Source organism: Lonchura striata, chromosome 20 (assembly GCF_050655825.1).
Source record: "Lonchura striata isolate lonStrDom1 chromosome 20, ASM5065582v1, whole genome shotgun sequence".
Lineage (NCBI taxonomy): Eukaryota > Metazoa > Chordata > Aves > Passeriformes > Estrildidae > Lonchura > Lonchura striata.
Window position 1 is genome coordinate 9,499,715 of NC_140722.1, and position 19,917 is coordinate 9,519,631.

The window sequence follows — 19,917 nt, forward strand, 5'->3', positions numbered from 1 at the left end:
AAAAATGGCCGAAAAACACTTGAAAAGGTGGAAACGGCGCAGGGGAGCGGGAGGAGCTGTCCGTGGTGCTGACCCGCCGCCGCCTGGAGCCCACGCGTGGCCTCGCGTTCTCCCGCGGGCTCCTCCAGCCTGGGGTGTGGGGCTTTTGGCATAAGTCAGAGATTTTCTGGGTGCAGGAAGGGATTTGGGGGCTGAGAGATGGGCATTCCTGCCGCTGCTGAAGTTGGTAGCAGTGGGAAAACTCCGGGAGAGGCGCCGCTTCTTTGCAGCATTTTGGGAGAAGAGTAGAGGGAAGTCTGGCGAGTTTGGGAACAAAGAAAAGCCAAACACCCTCTGGCAGCCCAGAGCTCAGCCGGATGCTCTCGGAGCTGTCAGCTGCCTTAGGGCTCGTAGGTGCGTCGCGTGTTAATAAATGCAAGAGCAGCAGTAATAAAATCCCTCTCTTAACGCTCCGAGAGGCACATGTGTGTGCTCATATCCATGCAGGCTGAGTCTGCTCCAATTTATGGGGCAGCACACGCAAGTAAACACACTTCCCTGCTGCCTCCCCGCCGAATCTATTGTGCTTTTGTTTCTCAAGTTTTAGCATTACGGCTCTAAATGAAACAGCGGTGGAGAGGAGCAGGCAGCATTGTGAGCGGAGGGGAGCCGAGTCCACCCAGCCCTCCCTTTGATTCTATCGCGGGTGCAGAACAATGGAGATGCAGTGTAGCACCAGGCCTGCTGCCTGCAGATAAGAGTTTAATAGAATTTCTGAATGCCAAAGGTTTAGGATGTAAAATATCCGTGTCTTCGTGGTGTGTCCAAAGGAGATAGAAAACAGCTCTTCAGGAGTACTCTCTGCTGAATATCTCCTTTATGTTAATGGTTTAGGAGCACACCAGGCTGGCAAGCTGTGGAAGTGGGCATCCTAACAACCTCCAAAGCAGCCTCAACAGTTTAAAATTAGTATTTCTGCCACCCTCTCATCAATAAAATTCCTGAGATGGGAAATCAAATCCTTCCTGCCTGCCATGCGCCCCGCAATGGCCTGTGAGTGACACAGAGCTGCCGGCAGTACCCACCCAAGCCAAATTTGCCAGATTTTGGGCAGTCGGGGAGGCTTTTCCCACTCCTGCCTGCCCCTAACCCGCCCAGGGTGGGGGTGAGCTGGAGAGGAGCCCGGGCCCGTGCAGCTCCGGAGCTGGAGCTTCCCACAGGGGAGTGCATCCTCAGCAGGATTCAGCTTTCCCTGCCTGGCTCTGCCTCAGCTCTCTGAGGACTCCTGGGGTTTCTGTCCATTTGTGAGCTCCCGCATCTTTTTGGAAATCTTCATTAAGATGACAGGAAAGTCTTAATTGTCTCGGTGAAGGTGGGGGTGGCACGAGAGTGCAGGGAAAGCGCTGAGTAGAAAAGTGTCGCTCCCCCTCTCCTCTCCCCAGCCCGTGGGGCTGCAGCCTGGCTGTGTTTTCCCTCGCTATTTTTCCGAAAAGTTGCGATCCGAGTGCTAATGCTCCCGTCTGGCAGCGGGCAGGGCTGGCATGGATGTGCTAATGCCCTTCCTGCCGCTCCGTGCCGGGGTCTCTCCCCAGAGCCTCCCTCCCTCCAGCTCGGCGAGGACTTTCTCCTCTCGGGGTGGTCGGATCGCCAAGAAACAAACATTTCCAAGGAGAGACTCTTGGAAAGTATGACTCTTTCTGAGTGGAAAATATGCATAATGCAAGAACGTGCACTTCTATCACTTAAAACGACCCCTAAACGGTTTTAGTCACAGTTTTCTTTTAGGACTTTTCTTTATGTTGTTCTTCCCATCCCAACATCCATAATGTCAAATGTAAACCACCTTCCGCGTGGTGAGGAGTTGTCTGATACATTGTGTCTTTTTTTTTCCCCTTTTTTTTTTCTTTTTTTTTTTTTTTTTGCTTTTAATGAGGAGGAAAAAAATTAAAATATTTATACACCTTTTAACCACCGCCTTTTGAATATGTATATCAGCTAATATGCAATACTTCCAGGTTCATAGAGGCGATAAATTTCCCAGTCTGTTCTTTATGGTGATAGGTCATCTTCCTAACCACCAATAAATATTGTAAAGTACTTTCGCTGGAGCTGTGCTAACCCAGGGCATCTGTCACTCGCTGCTTGCTGCTATTAGGAATTATTGGGCCGTACCACGCGCCGGGATGCGCGGGGGGGACGCGGAACGGCGCTCGCCGTCCTTTTGTGCTGCTGCTGTCAGAGGAGCCCCGAGCCTCGTGCATATTAATTATGAATCAGCTCGGGTAAAATCATTCACCTTCTGCTGGGTCTTGGGGAGGGGGGGAGAGCGAGGAGAGAGGGGCCGGCGGGGCTGGGAGAGCCCCAACTCTCGGTGCACTCAAGGCAGCCGCTCCATCTCTCTCGCTCGCTCTCTTTGATGCTATACTGTAAATTTATTTCACCTCAGAGAGTAAACAGATATATTGCAACCCCAAGGGTTCATGGGTAGTGTATTTACAAAGGGAAGGCGCAGCAAGCCCCCTCTGTGCCATTTCCATTAATGAGAGCGGTCATTAAGTAAATGAGACATTGCCTTTAGCAGGCTTAAGAGTTCACACACTAAGGAGTATCAGATATTTAATTGAAACCAACAACCCGTCTTACACGCGTGTTACTGGTGTAGGGAAGTGGGCTGCCCTCCAAGAACTCTCCCCCCACAACCTCCCCCATGCAAATTTCATGATTGGTTTCCGTGATGTCATTTTGTAAAGGGGCAGACAATAGCTGTGGGGAAAGGTAAGTCAATATTATGTTCTTTCGCTGACAAAGGCAGATAATGCTGGCTTTTTTTTCTTTTTTTTTCTTTCTTTTTTTTTTCCCTCTTCTTTTTTTTTTTTTTTTTTTTTTTTTTCCCTCCCTCCCCTCCCCTGCCTTGGATTGAGACAGAGGGGAAAGGCTTTCGGAGCACACAGTTGATGTAAACAGACGCAGGCGTTTCGCCTTTACAGCACGAAGGCTGGGTTGTTGTTTTGAAAATTGCACTGGAGAACCGAGGGGATTTTTATGATGATCATCATGCTCCTAGGTCCATCTTTGCTCGCTCGCTCTCTCGCCGGCTGCGAGACGCTAGTGGACATGTTATGCTTCTGACTGAAAAGATGTTGAATAAGATGAGAAAGGAGGAGATTTATTAAAAAAAAAAAAAAAAAAGACACAACGTCGCATTCAACCGGGAAACTTTCTGAATATTTCTGGAAGAGGATGCTTGCCGGGTTTGTGAACCGCGAGATCGGTGGATGTTTATCCGGAGGGAGGTGTTAGCAGAAGACGCTCCCGGGCGCCGGGAGGAGTTTGCGCCGGCGGCGGCCCCGCGGCCGCGGAGCTCTCGGAGGTGCTGCCGGCCGGGCGGGACCGGGGCTCCGCGCGTCCCTCACCCCAGGCCCCTTCTGCCAAAACTCCGGCCCGAGTCCGCAGCTCCGCACTCCTGGGGCGCCGGGGAGCTCGCCCCTCGCCCGGGGACGCGGGTGCGGAGGGCTGGCGGCTGCTCCCTCCTGCCACCGCCAGACTTTTCTTTTTCTCCTTTTTTTTTTTTATCCCCTTTCCCCCCCTCTCTCCTTTCCGATTATTGCCTACTTTAGAGCTCTCTATTTATAGCAGCGAGGCACAAGGGAAGTGTGCCATGTTTGTGGATTTCTCTCTATACGTTGACCACGACAGAAATCTGCGTGTTCTTATTTTTAGCTTGCTCGGAAGAGGCTTTGCTTGGCTAATCTCTTTATCAATTCTAGCAAAGTTTGTTGTTGTGGTTGTTCCGTGGGTTATTTGGAGAGGGAGCGAGGGGCAGGGGACGGGTGCCTGAGGATGTGCTTGCGCTGCCATCGGCCCCGGCCGGTTGGGCTGAGTTTGGGGTGCACTTTGACCCTCCTCCGTCCTACCTACGGGAGGCGGCCCCAAAGGGGGGTCGGCACCCTCGGAGGCTCTCCCACACAAAGGGGCAGGTCGTGGGGACCAGCTCTCCGAGCAGGAGCCTCGGGGCATGCCAGGCTCCCCGGAGCTGGGCAGGGGAAGGGGACAGGCTGCCCAGTGCCCCGCGAAGGGGCCGGGCAGCGGTGCGGGGCAGCCGCTCTCCTCCCGCTATTGTTGAGCCCCCTCGCTTCGAGCTGAAAACAAGTGCGAAAAGCCCCGGCTAAACCCTCGCCATCGCCCTGCCGCTACTTTTAGTTATTCTTTTTTCATTCTTCCTTTCCCCTCTCTCTCGTTGGCTCATCTGTTGTTATTATCAGCCTTTTCCATATGGCCACTTTAATTAATGGCAGACAAAAGGGAGTTTGTGGAGGGGGGGAGGAGGAATCTAGGAATTAGAGTTTATAGTTGGTTTGTCTCTCTCTGATGCTGTCATAGAAACCAGAAGCAAAGATGCCGCCTTTCCACTTCTTTGTATGATCCTGTTTATTGTTCCCGAGCGGCGCAGATTGGAGCAGGCGCGTGTTGCAAAGCACAAACCAGCGCCGGCTGCTACCGCCGGGAAACCCGGGCACAACTTGTCCCCTTCGGCTCTTTCAAACCTGCCTGCCCTTCCCCCTTCTCTTCCCTCCTTCACCTGCTTCGGGAAAAACAAGGAAAACTTGGATTTCCTTTTTCTTTTTTTTCTCTCTCTCTTTGTTTTTTCCCTTGTTTTCATTTTTTTTTCTTCTTATTTTCTTTTCCCTCCAAGTGATGTTGTGGATGGGATCCCCGCCGCACAAAGAGGAGGAAAACTCTGGGAAGTCGGGGTTTTCCCCGAAGGAGCCGGGCGCTGTCCCCTGCGCGCCGCTGGAGGCGGGGTCCGGTCCGGCTCTGTCCCGGGTGCTGGCCCGGAGCGCTCCCGGCTCCCCCGGGCTGGGTGGCCGCGGTCGGGGTCGGCGATTTCCCGGGGGTCCCGTCCAGGAGGGGTCCGGGCTGGCAGCGCCGCTTGTCCCCTGCTCGGTCCCAAGCGGGGAGCGGGCATCCTTTCCCCCCGCAGGGTCGCCGCTGTCCCGCGGCAGCTCTCGGGGGTCCGGGGACAGCGGGGGCACCTCGAGCTGTCGGAGGGACAGAAATTCGGCCCCCTCTCCTCCCCCGGGAGTCCTGGGGCTTCTCCCGGCTGGAGAGGCGTCCCGCTGCGGGATGTTGCTTAAAGTCACTGCCAAGGGTGGCCTTGATGACTTTGGGACCGGGGTGCTCCCTCCCCTTTTGGCAAATCCTGGGCTGGAAGTGGGCGAGAACCCCCTTCCCTGAAGATCCCAAACCTCGCTCGTTCCCCCCCCCGCCTCCACCACCTCCACTCTCTGTCTGCCTGATCTGCTCGGTCCCTTTGCCCCCAGAAACATCCTCGTCCCCGAGGCAGGGGGACACGAGGCAGGGGGACAGCACCCGGGGGTCGGGACAGCTGCCACCCCCCGGTTTTGGAGAGCCGGGCTACACCCGTGAATGGGAGAGAAGGGGGGCACAGCGACCTTCTGGCCTGTGGCTGCCCAGCGGGGCCGGGACTGTCCCCAGCAGCCCGGAGTGACGAACTGGGGGCTGGGGGTGCGCAGGGGCAGGCGGAGCCCCCCCGGTTCTGCGCCTCCCCCGGCCCGTCCCGCAGAGCCCCGGAGCAGTTCCCGGCAGTCGGATGATGATGATGGTGATGGTGATGAGGGCAGGGCTGACTTCGCAAGACGTAGCTCGGCGTCAGAGCAGCTGCCATTTTAGCAGACGGTGCTTAACCCCCCCTGCACCCCCCGGAAGGCTCGGCTTTGGGGTGCTGCCTCCAAAACTTAGGTTCTGGATAGGACACGGTGCACTTCTTGGGCTTTGGGGGGAGCAGTGCACCCTAAGTCAGCAGTACTCTCAGAAGAGGCTGAATGACACAGCTTTAGAGCTCAGGAAATAGAAACTCAGGAAATAGGAACTCTTTTCCCTTCCTGATGATGTTTGGTATCAGGCCTTGAGGAGGACAGGTGAGGTTACACTCCTGAGCCCCCAAAATCAGTCTGTGTAATGCAGAATGCTCTCCCCCTGCCTGCCTGGACAGAGGCCTCATTTTGCAGCCTCGGGAGGGTTGATTTTGCCAGGGATGCTGCCATCCCCAGCAAGGCCGGGGGCACCGGCAGCCTCTGCCCCCCGAGAGCAGAACGTGGTAGGGGAAGAGGAGGATTTACAGTAAAGGCTGGAGCCAGGGCTGGGCTGGGCTTCCCAGAAGACACGAAACGAGGCGTGTGAAGGGGAGGGAGAGGCGGGGAAGCATCGCCTTACCACGGGCAAGTCAGATGTGGAACTTTAGTGGCAAAGTGGGGTACAGGACCCACTCTTTGCTTTGTGAGTTTGTAAATGGAAAGGCTTATTTTTCCAACTGTAAACTTTATGGCTGAGTTGTTAGAGCCCTTTCCTTAATGACAAAGTGCATCTCCTCTTGTCACTTTATAGCTGCTCCCCTTTCTCATACAGGGGAGCTGAGCGTGGAGGATCCACGCTTCAGATTTCCAGAGCCAGGTCACTGTACCAGTGTGTGTTACTCTTCTTTCCCCAATAAATCCCTTTCTGGGTTTTTTATTGTGCAGATGGTGTTTGCTCCCTGGCAGTGTGGACAAGGAGGGAGCCTGAGGTGTCCCACACTCCAGGTTTATTTGGTTTTACTGTTCTACAGAAGCTATGAAATGTTTATCATCCCAGAATTTACTGCCACACAGTCTCTCAGTTCCCAGGTATTTCTGGAGTTTTGGTAGGGTGGAAATTTCTGTCAAGAAAGTTTTTCCATCTTTTTCTCTGTTTTTTCCTTCTTTTGCCTGTGTTTTACTGGTTTCTACAAAGAATAATTCCACCTGTGTTCCCATGCTGGTCTTCCTGGGTGTGCGGTGCAGAGTCCACTGGTGTCTCTGACACCCTTGAGGTGGGACAGTATGAAACTTCCCATCTTAAAATATTTTTTATCACTTCTCAGGCTGTTTACCTTTGCAAAGTAGAAGTTTGACCCATAGCCCAGGCCTTAGAGAGGAGAATCATGGTGTGAATAGAGAAGTGAAGAGATAAGTTTCTGGACTGGAGAAAGGCTCCAAATACTTCGTTCCTAGAATGAAATGAAATTATGTGAGAGTTTCTTCTCTGGAATCTGGGAGCCAGGTCTTGAGTCATGGCAGAGAGCAGGGATGGGACATTCCTTCTGCTCCCTTCAGAGCTGGGAAGGGAATCTGTCCCCTCCCACTCCCCACAAATATTTTCACCAAGGAGAAAAGGGCTTTGTGGGTTTCTATTTGGAGTTTCCCCTCTTGGCAGGTTAATCTGTCAAAGGGGATTTCTGGAAGTGCAGCGTTTGCCCTTGCAGAGCTCAGGAGCTGCTTCTCTGGGAGCAGCTGGGAGGTGGCTTTGCCCTTTGGGATGGGGCTGACACGCAGAGGGTGAAGAGCAGTTTCCAAGCATCTCCTCCCCGTGCAGTGCCCTGGGAGCAGCAGCACAGGGAGGCATCCCTTGGCTTCCCTGAGCTGCTTTCCCACAGTATCTTGTCTGGAAGGGAAGTTTTTCTGCCTTGGGAATAGCTGAAGTTGGGCACTGAGGTGAGGACATCTCAGAGGTAGAAACATGTATTAAACAATTATGTTTAAAGTCTGTAAACATTAAAAATCACCAGAGTGGAGCAGGTCTTCGAAAACTTTAAACACTGGATTCTATAAGGACTGTTTAATAGATGGTACAAATTTGAGTTTTAAGGAAAAATGGCAAATTTGCATCCCAAAATGAGTGATTTTCTATTGTTGAGGTTATTCATCCCTGCAATGCTCCTGTGAGGCCTTGCTGTGGGTTTGCAGGACTGGGTGGGGAGGCAGAGAAGATTTCTGGGCTGGAGAGGTCCAGACAAACACACTGACCACTTTCTATGAAACGCTGGTCTCTTGAAGCAGGAGTTTGCCCTTTGAGAAGCTGTATTTTGGACAGCTCTGGCTGCTTTTTAATGCCATGCACCCCTCCATGCTACAGCAGCCATTCATGTGTGACTCCCATGCCAGGTGTGTTTTGTAGCAGCAAGGAAATGAATTAGCTGGGAAAGCTTGCCCAGGGAAGGTTGGTCTGGTGTGAAAGGATGCCAGGAATAGGAAATAGGGAATTCCCAGCAATAGTTTGGTTGAGGAAAAAGTGGCTGGGATCACCTTGTTCTGCCAGTTGGGCTGTTCCCAGCAAATGTCAGTCTTAGAGCAGAATGCTGAAGTGCTGGGGTCTGCAATCCTCTGATTTTCTGTTTGGTTTGGTTTACGAAAAAAAAATTCACCTAAATTAAAATACTTTTGATCTTTGTCTTTCATTGAACTTTTTGCTTCAGAGAGAATAGATTAATAAACACTTTCAAATGGAAAAACATAGTTTGGAAAGGTTCCCCTTTCATCTTTAACATAGAGCTTTAATGCTAACTGGAGTTTGAGTAGGCTGTTCCCCCATTCCTTTTCCCTCGCTTTGCTTTTTTTAATCTTAACAACAATAACTTTGCTTTTATTGTGATCATGCTGGCCTTTACTGGTCACTTTTTATTCTTTCCTTTTTTATTTTGAAGTCAGCACATTGAAAGAAAAAAATCGCAATGTTATTTTAATCAGACCAAATGAAAGAGCAAATCAGAGCGAGAATTTTAATCTGCCCCAAGCAAAACTGCCTTGTACATCTGTCATGTTGGGATTAGTGGAACTCTTTAAAGAAGCTGCAGACTTTTTAAACAAAGTATTAAACATTTGTGACCTGATTTCCATTCTTACAATATTCTCATTAATAAGAGCGCAGGCTGAAAAGACATCTGTTAGGTCCTATTTGTTTTAAGAATATTAAAAGCTAATAAGAATATTGGAGGGTGGGGGTGTGGGGGGGAGGTCTAAGTGTAATATTTAAAGCCAAATCTCAGAGCTGCAGTTTTCCAAAGTGTTTTTGGGTCTAACTTGGTGCAAGATAAAGGGAACACAAATCTTGGACCTCGAGTTGGATGCTCCACGTTGCTGTTTGTGATTGATTTAGGCTGATGGTGATTGTGTGAGGCTTCCCTTTGGGCTGGGAGCTTTGCCTGGGGCTCCATCTCTGTTTAGGGAGTGGAGAAGGGGAAACTCTGCCTTTCCAAGATAAAATTTAGGCTGAAATGGTGCAGAAGCAGAGATGAAGTCTGAAATTGTGCACAAACAAAACTAGCATGTGTGTGTCACCTGCTCTCCTCCGGTGCTGCTTTGTAGCCAGGAAGCTGAGTAGAGAGGGAGTGAAAATGTCCTTCATGGGCTTGCTGCTTGTTTCTTGCTGAATGGGAAGGCATTTAATGTAAATGGCCTAGCTTGGACCCCTAAGGAAAAAATAAAGCCAGGCATGTGTTGGGTAAAGTACTCTCTGAAAGAAGCCTTCAGTATTAACGTGCATGTATGGTTTAAGAGAAGGTTGCTGTCGACTGCAATCTTTGCATCTTGTTTATGCTTGCTGGGTAAAATATTAACTAAAGCATCTGAACATAAAGTTCTGGTGTGAAAGAATATCAGCAGGGGAGAGCCATATGGTGCCAGGCTGCTAACAAAATACCAAACGCTGGAGATTCCTTTTTGCAGAAGCCTGAAAACTCTCGTTCCCATCCATAATACATGAGTTCACGCCTTTGATTACTCCAAACATTAGTCCAAGTAGTGCAGGAGTCTCTTTGGAGCTTACACAACTTAGGGCACGCTGTGCTCTTCCCCCCTCTTCCTTTACATAAAAGAAATCGATGTCGAGCTGTTAAGATACAAATATCCAATATGCTGTAAGACAATATGTTTCTGAAAGTGCTGCGTAAGCTGCCTTCCCTCTAATTAAATATAAACTGCAGCAGAGACTCGGCTTTCTTCGTTCCTCTGCTTGAAATTGTTTGGCAAGCGTGTGGCTCTCCCTAGGACAGCATCTGCAAGCGGGGCTGGTGCCAGTTTTGGGGAAGCCTCCTGCTCCTTGTGGGTGCAATCAGAACCTCTCTGATCAATGCTGGGGCTGTAATCGTCTCTCTGAGCAGCAGCTGCCAGGCAGGTTTATCTGAGCCCTCTCTTCAAGTCCAGGTCGGGGGCACTCAGCAGCAAAGGGCTCAAACCCAGCATTAGGAGGATTCCTTTGGTGAATATTATTGTAAGGTACAAGAGATGGCTCAGGGGAGTTTTCATGCACACAGTATTTAAAAAAAAATAGTTATTGCTGGCAAAATCTATAGGTGACAGTCTGAGGACTTTTGAAAATCTTCTCTTCTTTTAAACAATCCCTTGGAACCAACAATTTGATATTGAACAACTTGTGCTTGTTACTGGGCTCGCTGAGTGTGGCTGGTTAAGGTTTGTGGTGAGCACCCCATTACCTGAACACCTGCAGAGTGCAGAGAAACCTCCCCAGCAGCTGCCTGTGGTTAACCCACATTTCAGAGCTGGAGCCTTTCCCTGCTCCTGGTGTTTCTCCAGCCTGGGAGATGCAGGTCTGGCGTTGGAAGGCAGTGGCTCTCTGGCAGCCATGGGTCTGGGGCCAAAGCTGACATTTGATTCACCTGTTTCAGCTCTTGGACATCCAAACCCTCTGGAAGCACATCAGGTTTAGCACCTAAATGCAGAATTAGGCTTTCCTTTTAGCACTGGCTCTTCCCATTGTGGCTGTGTGGGCAATGAAGGGTGATGGAATGGAATTCAGTCAGTGCCAAAATGCTGCTGGCTGAATATTTGGCAAAAGTTTTATGGCAGGGAAGGGTTAAATCTACAATACTGTGTCCCAAAGAAAGGCTGCTCTGGTGAGCAGCTGGGAATAGTGAAGGCGTCAGGTGGGCTTTAAGAGAAGTTGTCTGGTTTCAGCCTAAAACTGAATTCTAGTGGGGCTTGAAGCCTAAATTTAGCCTTCCTGAGGGACGTGTGTCTAGTCCTTGCTCCCAAATGCCTGTGTGGGAAGGAGAGAAAAATAAATAAATTCACTTCCATGGCAAAGGAAAAAATATTCTTTATTTGTAGTAAATCAAAATCTTTGGGTGGGTGAGATTCTGGGTGAAGTTAGGCTGGGTGAAGTTAGCCCAACTTGAGTGGCTCTGCAGAGAGGAAAGTGTTCATCCCTCTAAAAGCTGTTGTGGCCATGAGCTTGTCTGGAGTCCCAGCTTCTCCTGCTTTTGCATATGTTTCTCTTCCATAATTCTGGAGCTTTACATCTAGTGAGCTTCTGGCAAGTGGAGTTAAAGGTTTGTTTGTTGCCCTCAATATTTTGATGTAATTAGTCAGCGAGCAACTCACTGCTTTTGCCCAGAGAAACGCGCTCTCCAAGAACACAAGTGACAGGAGAGGATTAATAGCCTTCTGGAGAGAGCTGCTCCATTTTTTATTTAATAAAAAAGAAAAAAAAAAAGTGCCTGGGAGCAATGTCGTTGCTTTTAAAAAAAAATGACATTTGAAATGGTTAACTCTGCCTGTGGTGTCTCAGCCGAGCACAGAGTTGTCAGCTCCTGTCCCACATTCCCGGAAAACTTTCAGCTCCCTCTCATTGTGGAGCAGCTCTCCTGGCTCCCAGGGAGGCAGGTGGCTCTGGCAGGTTGGCTGCTCACCCACCCACAAGGACACCCTGCCAGAGATGGGGGGACTGGGAGAAAATGATTTGGAGAGGAGAGAAACTTCCAGCTTGTGGGATATGAGCTGCAGCTTGGCTGTGGAGCCAGGGGGTGACTGCACTGCTGGGGATTTGGGCTTCCCCTGCTCCCAGCTCAGTTTTGGGACAAAAAACTGCATTTGGGACAAATGCAGCACAGAGGGCTCAGCCCGTGGAAGAGGCTGGAAGTGGAGGTGAAAGCTGCTCCAAGAGCAGTGCCCGTGGGCATCCAGCTGCTGCCTCACCCTCCTCCTTGTCCCTGCTTTGCATTCCCAAGCAGGTGAAGGCTGCAGGAAGGATGGAAAGGTATCACTCGCCTCTATTTAATTTCAATTACACAGAGCCCGCAGGAGAGCTCAGAGCAGTGCCAGCAGGGCTATAAACTCAACATATTTGATGATTCTCCTTTTTCTCAGGCAAATGGTGCACAGCAGCCGCCCCATTCAGCAGCAATAATCCTGGGGGGCTGTGACACTCGTGCTGCAGTGGTGACTGCTGTTTAATGAGCTGACCCTTCAGAAGGCATTAATTGCCTCGTTTCGTGGTGGGCAGCGTGGCACCCTGTGCCTGCCACTGGTCTGGGGGCTGTGGTGAGGGAAGGGTTTGGTTTGAGTGTGCCAAGCTCAAGAGGGGGATGCTGGTGGGGGCTGAGAGCCAGCGGGTACTGAGCAGAGCTGCCTCGTGGCCCTGGGGAGTTGTTGCTGCACGATGATCTCACCTCCTTTTATGCCTTATTGCTTCTGTCTCCCTGACTCCATATGACACACGCTTACGTGTCAAGTTTTCACTTCTTATATGGCAGCAGAGAGAAAAGGCTTAATATCGTAAAGACAAGCTGGCAGCTGGGAAGGAGCCCATTTAGTCATCTAACTTTGCATCAGAGGCACTGCCAGCCCCTTCCCTGGCTCTTCCAGGCAGCTTCTGCCTCCTCTGCCCGACCTGGTGTCACATGTGGTAGAAATCTCTGTCAGGAAAACACCTCCCTGAGCAAACAATGCTGTTGAACCCCAGTCCTGTGCTGGGGCAAGGCAGTTTGTGCTCCACAAACACATCTGTGTGCCCAGCTTGGGCCAAATTTGGGCAGAAACTATGTGGGGTTTTGTTTCAGCTTCTGGGGTTTTGCAATTGTTTTTTTACCCAGAACCTACAGGGCTGAGGGTGAAGTGTCACGGATTCAAAATAACTTGGGCTGTGACAATCAGGAGTATCTCAGGAGGTTTGGAGCCCAGAAGGAATGCAAGAATCAATGACAGCTAAATCTGTGGATGGCTAAAATGGTAGCAGAAAGACCAGTTCCTATTTTCCCTGTTTCTTCTACTCTTTCCCTACACACTGGGGAAATTGTATTTGCTGCTCAGAAGCAGGTGCTGAGCCCTGTGCTGCCTCATCCCGGGAAGGTTGTCTGTAGTTGGCTTTTTACATTGGGCTTCCCCTCAGTGCTCAGCCTTGCACCCCACTGTGCAAGCACCGTGCTCGGGCTCTCTCTTCTCTCAGCCCTTGGTTTCCAAAGTGATGATGGAGTGGTTTGGCTGCAGTGTGTCAAATTCTCGAGCTGGATCAACGCCTCCAGCTCAGTCTGTCTGACATCCATCACGCTGGGAGTATTTCCCTGTGCAGACTTGCAGCAGCTGTGGGGAAGGGGACTTTGGTTTCAGCAGTTGTTGATGTCTCCTTTCACCCTCCAGCTTGTTGGGGTTGGGCTTGTGTTACCAGTTTGGGGACAGCCCTCTCCCCATGTGTGGGGACCCTAGGCTTGCTCTGTGGTTCCATGTTGTGGTGAAATTTCTCCTCTAACCTGTGTTTCTAAAGAAAACTGTGCAGGCTCTTGCTGTTCGGTCTCAAGGCAGTTTATTGTTGGTTATCTAAAAGATTGTCTTCTCGGGCTGCGGCTGCTTGGTCAGTGGCTTGGGCAGAGGCACACACACACCCTGACATCCTCTCTGTCTGCTGTCTTCTTCTTTTCTCCTCCTGCTTAGGGCTGCTGCTATCTTTTATATGATATATTACGTATTACATGGTTATAGTTTTCCCCCAATACCTACTACTTATAAAGTGCTTTCCTATTCTAAACCAATTTGTGAGTGCCAACATCACCAAGAACATGGAGGAAAGGAAGAAGAAGGAGGAAGGACAGGATCAGCCCACGTTCCTCCATCTTAGAACTTTTGACCCCCATGTACAAAGTAAAAACCCCCCTGTACAAGTGTTAAAACCCCTCTGTACAATACTAAAAAAATTTCCCCTCTGTTTTGTAACTCCTTTTACTATACTATTTAACCTTTTGTGACTGCTTGTTCCACCTCCAAAGTTGGTAACTCATTCCATGGCTCAAACTCAAAATCAAAGCTGTTTCCAGCTGCCTGTCAAGGTCTAAAATGCTTCTAACCAAAGCCTAAAACCTCTAAAAATGTCTGAGAGACATTTTGAGTTCCAACACCCATGCCCACAGGCGAGGAGATGCACAGGGGGCTGGTGCTGTGACTGCTGTCGTGGTGGAGGTGGAAGCTGCTTTCCATCAGAAGTGTCCCAACAGCTGGGAGCAAGAATTAGGGGAGTCTTGGAGCTGAAATCCCGAGCTCTTATTTGTTCCTCTGAATCATCGTGGCTCCTTCCTCACTGGCCTCTTCTTCAACCATCTTCAGGCCCACAGTGCTAATGCTGCCCTGCAGCCCTGAGGCAGCACAAAGAGCCCACACAGCCCTGAATGTCATCCCAGACCTCCTCAGGTGGGCAAGGATGTCCTTGCCCAACACCTGCACTGCCAGTGGCCACACTCCTTGTTCCTGTTCTCACCCTGGCTCACACAGCTTGTTTTGCCACTCCTGATCAGCAGCACCACGGGAAGGTTTTTACAAGACTCCTTAGTCACCCTGAGCCATCAGGTGGTTTCCTTCAGCAGCATCTGTCTTGAGGCTGCTTCCTTCCCACTGGTCTGAGACACGCTTGTCCAAAAGCATCTCCAAGAATTTATCCACACTGAATTCTCCTGCTGGTGTTTCGACACTTTGGCTCCACAGAGGCTTTCAATTTGGTATGAAAAGTAATTATTGCCAGGGTGCAGTTTAGCTGTTGTGTTTTACAGTGCTGGTAAGGTTAAAAGAAATAATCATAATAATACAAGAAAGACTCAGCCAGAGTAACTGCCTGCAACATGCTATTTGCATTTTTAAGGAAATACTTCTTTGAGACAGCTTGGGTGAAAGGTCGACATTTGCATATAAATGGAAAAGAAAGTGTGTGATGCTGGAAGTTACATCTATATTATTTTCTCAGCAGTGAGCTGCTGTTCTGGAGATTAAGGGACGCCGTTTGCATTTGGCTTTTGTTGAATAGAGAAGGTACCAGGAAAGGCAAATTAGAACAAAATAATGAGGGAAATGTGCAAGAAGAAAGAAGCAACATCCTGAGAGATGCTCTTGTGCATGCCTGACACCTCGCACGCCTGCTTGCACACGCGCTGGGCACGCGTGGGTGAGCGTGGCTGAGAAGGGCTCCCTTTGCATGTACAAAAGGATGGATGCTGGGGAGGGGTCCCTGCTGTGAATAAGGCTGGCAGAAAGGAGGATGATGGTGCTTATCATCTAGAAGCGATATGCTGAGGTTTGCTTGTTTTTGGTTTTGTTTTAAATATTGTTATTTTCTATTTTCATCAGGCTCAGGAATTATCAGCCATCTCAATGAGGCTGCTTCAATTGCAGTAGGAACATTCACACTTTGTGGCTGGCAGGGCAAAGGCAGGAGGCAGAGGAATCCACAACTCAGGTCTTGCTCTTGCCTTGAAGGGGTCCACAGTGGCTGAGGGATTTTCCAGGCCCTGCTGCTGCCCTGGACCTTGGAAACACCAAAAGGATTCTCTGGTGGAGACCCCCAGTGCTTTGTTTCCCCTCTTGCTGGTGGCCTCGCTCGCCGCACTCTGAGCAGCTTTGTGCTCTGACAGCTCCCCCACGGAGCTGGGGGAAAATCGGATGTTGAACAATGTTCACTCTTTAATCTTTTTGATCAATACTTAAGAACACTGTGCAGGCAGCAGCGGTGCTGTGGGCACGCAGCTTTTGTTCCTCTCTGAAGAGTACACAAGTGGTTCAAGGATGGAAAGTGAAAAACACCTCCTTTTATACCTTCTGCCGTGTCCTGCTGCTGTGTACTGTGCTGCTGCCACTTGGTCGGAAAGGAAAAAAGGCTCTAATAAAAAACTCTTATTAACTGGCTGTGAACACTGGAGCATGAATATTGCTGCTAATGAGGAGACACCACAGCCTCATTTGCTTCCCCTGCATTGTAGGTGCACAGGGCTTCAGCTCCTGCAGCCCTGGGTGATACAGGGAAACAGGAGGGAATGTTGGTCCTTCCCTAGAGCACAATTTGGTGTGCAGAGGTGCTGGGCAGGGGTGGAAAGAGGACCCCACATGAACGGTGGCAGGGCCTGGGGATGTCAGGTCCCATGGCGGGATGAAGTCTGTACCCTGCTCCTGGTGGATTTTGAGCTTGTTAATGACCCCACCACTGAGGGTTTTACTTCCTCTCCAAGGAGCAGTTTTCCATGCTTCTTCCCATTGCAATATGTTTTTTGTGTTTGGGAAATTTGAATCTTTTTGTGATTCAACTAGTTGCTCCCTGTCCTGTCCTCGAGCCATGGGGAAGGGGTGATTCCCTGTTCCCATCAAGGAGCTGACAAAGAGCTCAAGAGCATGCAAAGGTGCCAGGTATGACAGGACAAAGCATCAGCTGGTGGGGCTGAGGTCAGCACAGGGGCTGACAGCTGCCAGGAGCAGAAGCAGGATGAGCCAGGAGCTGAGGTGGCAGGGGCTGGGAAGGAGGATGTGAGTCACTTGTGCTTCAGGCAGTGCTGGAGGAGGGAGCCAGGCAGGGGATGCTCCCTGGGCTGCAGGAATGGCTGAAAGGAGAGCGGCAGGTTCTTGTGGCTGGAAATGGGGAAGCAGCAGCATGGTGCTGGTGGTGACCTGTCCTCTTTTCCTCGGCACAGTTTGGTGCTCCCCTCCTGTGTCCTGTGCCCCAGGACCTCCAGGCTGTACTTGGCTGTCAGCACCAAACACCTCGGAGCTGTGCTGGTGCTGAGCCAGTGGCTCAGTGTGTCAGCAAGGCAGGCTGTGCTGCAGGGGGCTGCTTGGCAGGGAAAGCACTAGAAAGGCTTGTTCCTGCTGAAATCAAACCCTTCCTTTCCTTTGGGTAAGGGGAAAATAAAAGGTCAGAATGCACATCACAGATTTCATGACGTCACAGCATGTGGTTTGCTGGCAGGGTAGGTTAAGCCAGCACTGTGTGTTTGTTGGGGCAGTGGAATCACAAATGCAGTTCACTGGTGCAATGAGTTGTTGGGTCTCTGGACAGCCAGGTCGTGCTGCAAGGCACCCTGAGGCTCTGTGCTGCTGTGAGAGGAGCCCTGGCTGGGAAGGATGCGGGCATGAGGAGCAGAGAGCTCATGAGCAAAGTCTGTGAGCTGAGCACACACAGTGACAGGGTCAGGTCCCCACAGCTCAGCCCCAGCTTTAGGAAGAAACTGCTCATGACCTCTTAATTTTCCTTTTTATGGAGATTACAAACATTGTGACTTCTTCCAGGGGAAGATGTCAAAGCTCAACATTCCCATCCCTGGAAGTGTCCAAGGCCAGGTTGGATGGGGCTTGGAGCAACCTGGGATAGTGAAAGGTGTCCCTGCCCATAGCAGGGGGGTTGGAATGAGATGAGCTTTGTCCTTTCCAACCCAAAACATTTGATTTGGTGGTTTCCCAACTCCTCTCTAAATGTAATAAGGATAATATCTTTAGTTTAGCAAATGAACAAAGTAAAACCACGATCCAGCCAGCCGTGCTAGATCTCCCATCCATACATCCCATCTTAACTAATTATTAAATCATATTTGCTGATAAGTATGAGATGTAATATCTATTACACAGCTGTTAAACCTCAATTAATATGTTTTAATGATCAGTCATTTACTGTGCAGTATACAATTAACATCCGGTATTAGATCTTAAATTAAATGCGTGTTTGGGAAGCTAAATTTGCAGCACTGAACACAGCCCTGCTGCAGTAAACAGACATAATTGCCTGGAATAGGCAGCATTCCTGTGCCCTGAGAGGGGGCTAAACCCACCCTCCTGGCATTGGAGATGAATGGAGGAGAATTGCTGAAGAAACTGGGTTCTACTTGTTCTGTGTATTTTGATTCCTACAGAGGTTTTAAATAATTTCCTTTGGAAAAAGCACCCTGATGCAGAGTTGCTGTGTTCCTGCAAGTGGGGAGGTCGAGGTGCGTGGGGTGATGGCTCAGAGGGATTTTTACTTGGCAAATGTTGGGCAGGAGCGTGGGGCAATAGATTGTGCTGAGTCCTGGGGCTGTGTGAGGGTGTTCAATGCTGCAGTTTGCAGCTGAGACTGAGACCTTACATCAAAGATAAGGCTCATGTTCCCTGCCAGCAGGGAAGCTCTCATTGCACCGAGGGCTTGGGGCCACGCAGGGAAGTAAATTCACTTATTGGTGTTCTCCAGGCAGCGGCCACAGAGCTGTGTGTGGGGGCAACCCACTGCAAAATCACACAGGAACACAGAATGGGCTGGGCTGGGACCTTAAAGATCATCTTGTTCCAGTTCTCTCCAGTCAGGGACACTTTCCATGATTGCAGGATGCTCCAAGCCCTGTCCAACCTGCTCCCAGGGGCAGAGCAGCCACAGTTTCTCTGGGCAGCTTGTGACAGGGCCTCCCCACCTTCTGAATAACAGTGAACCTAAATCTCTGGTTTTGTTTTAAGCTGTTGCTCCTTATCCCATCACTATTTACCCATGTAGAAAGTTGCTCTCCCTGTTTTCTATAAAATGCAGGGGTGGCAGGCAGCCAGCAGTGCAGAGGGGTGCAGCAGCCCAGGAGTGCCTTCTCCAGATTAGAGAAGGTGCAAAACTTGGTTTTGAGATTTTTTAAAAAATTCATGTAAAAGTTGGGATCACAAAATGCTCCCTCTGGTCCCTTACACTGCTGCAGTGTCTGCTCTGAGAAGTGGGCCCACATTGTCTGGTGGGATGCTGAAGGACACAGCCTGCTCTCAGCATGGAGCTGCCTCCTTAGCTCAGGATTCACCTTCCCCGTGAAAAATGGGCCTGAACAAAAATGAAGAAAAATTTTCCTCCTTTCCTTTTTCCTTTCTTTACTCTTGGAGAAACAAATGAAGATTGATATGTTTTTCCTCTAGTCTTTCAGTTTGAATATGCAGTGATGAATCTTACAAGGAAAGGAAGCCTTCACCCCCCATGTTTTCTCTACAGAACCTTCCCCTCACCCCATCACTTTGTTGTAGCAGGTGTAACCTCTGAAGAGATTTGGGGATGAGGTGGGGCTGCAACTGGGGCTCCTCTGGCACCGTGAGGACAATTGTGAGAGCCAGCAGGCACCCTCCTCCTCATTTTCTATTCACCCTCACCCCAAAGCTTCCTATGAGGGTTTGTTGTGTTTATTTCTGGGGGACATCTATGTGATTCTTTAGAGTTTTGTTTTTTTTTTTCTGGCAAATTCGTGCTTTCTTCTCTCTTTGGAAATGTGAAGTAAAACACACATGAGTCTGATTAACACTCCAACTTGCTGTGGTCTCCCTCTCAGGTTTCCACATCATCTTGTTTGGGGTTGGATGAAGGTGACTCAAACATTTCAAGGAATTTGTTCTTTTGTACCAGGATTCCACACAGCTTGCAGTGCTTTGGTTCACAGCTGTAGATATCCCAGAAGGGGACGGATAGATTTGAGGTTTGGGAAGAGCCTTGTTTGGCAGAGGATGGTGGTGGTTTGGCACAAATGTTGATGGAGAAAAGCAGCCTGTGTGTGCTCCAGCCCTGCCTGGGTGGATGGCACTAGGGAGGGAGGTGGTGGGGGAAAGCTGGTGGTTTCCTTTGGGATGTGATCCACCAGACCAGCTGAGTGTCTCAGTAATTTTCCAAGGGGTGTGGATGCAAGTGCTGCAGGCTCTGAGCTATCACTGTCCAACCTCAGTGCCAGGAGGGGATCCCAGGACATGCAGCTCCCTCTGGGATCTGCTTCCCATGGGTTAAAAAACATATTTAAGGCAATATCCCACAGCTGCTCGTGGGTGGCCCAGGCAGGGGTTAACAGCCGTGTCCTTCACACAGCCAGTGAGCTTCCTTTCTGCTGAAGCCAGGATCCAGAGGGAGGTGGAAAGGGCAGAGCCAGCAGTGCAAGCTGATCCTCCCTGGAGACCAGCTGCATTTAAGCTGCATGGAATAGAGGAAATCTGATTCCAGTGTTAACAGAGCTGCCTTGGCCATTCCAACTGGGCTGGGCAGAGAGACTGGAGCAGGCTGGAAGGCTCTGAGCTGCTGTGGCCAGCACACCTTCATCCAGGCCAAGGCTCC

At 50.2% G+C, this 19,917-nt stretch overlaps 1 protein-coding gene across 7 annotated transcripts in view; it reads left to right on the top strand.

The window, feature by feature from the left end:
- Positions 1–19,917, top strand: part of MYT1 (myelin transcription factor 1) — a 62,962-nt gene that overhangs the window by 1,738 nt on the left and 41,307 nt on the right. For 2 of the 7 annotated variants that reach the window (XM_021527287.4, XM_085558207.1), the window contains exon 1: positions 2,965–3,230. The exons of 3 other annotated variants lie outside the window; for them this stretch is intronic. The gene's annotated coding sequence lies outside the window, so the exon portion shown is untranslated. Of the gene's footprint in view, positions 1–2,613; positions 2,755–2,964; positions 3,350–19,917 lie in introns of those variants that run through there. 2 more of the 7 variants (XM_021527285.4, XM_021527286.4) reach the window with 2 other exon arrangements.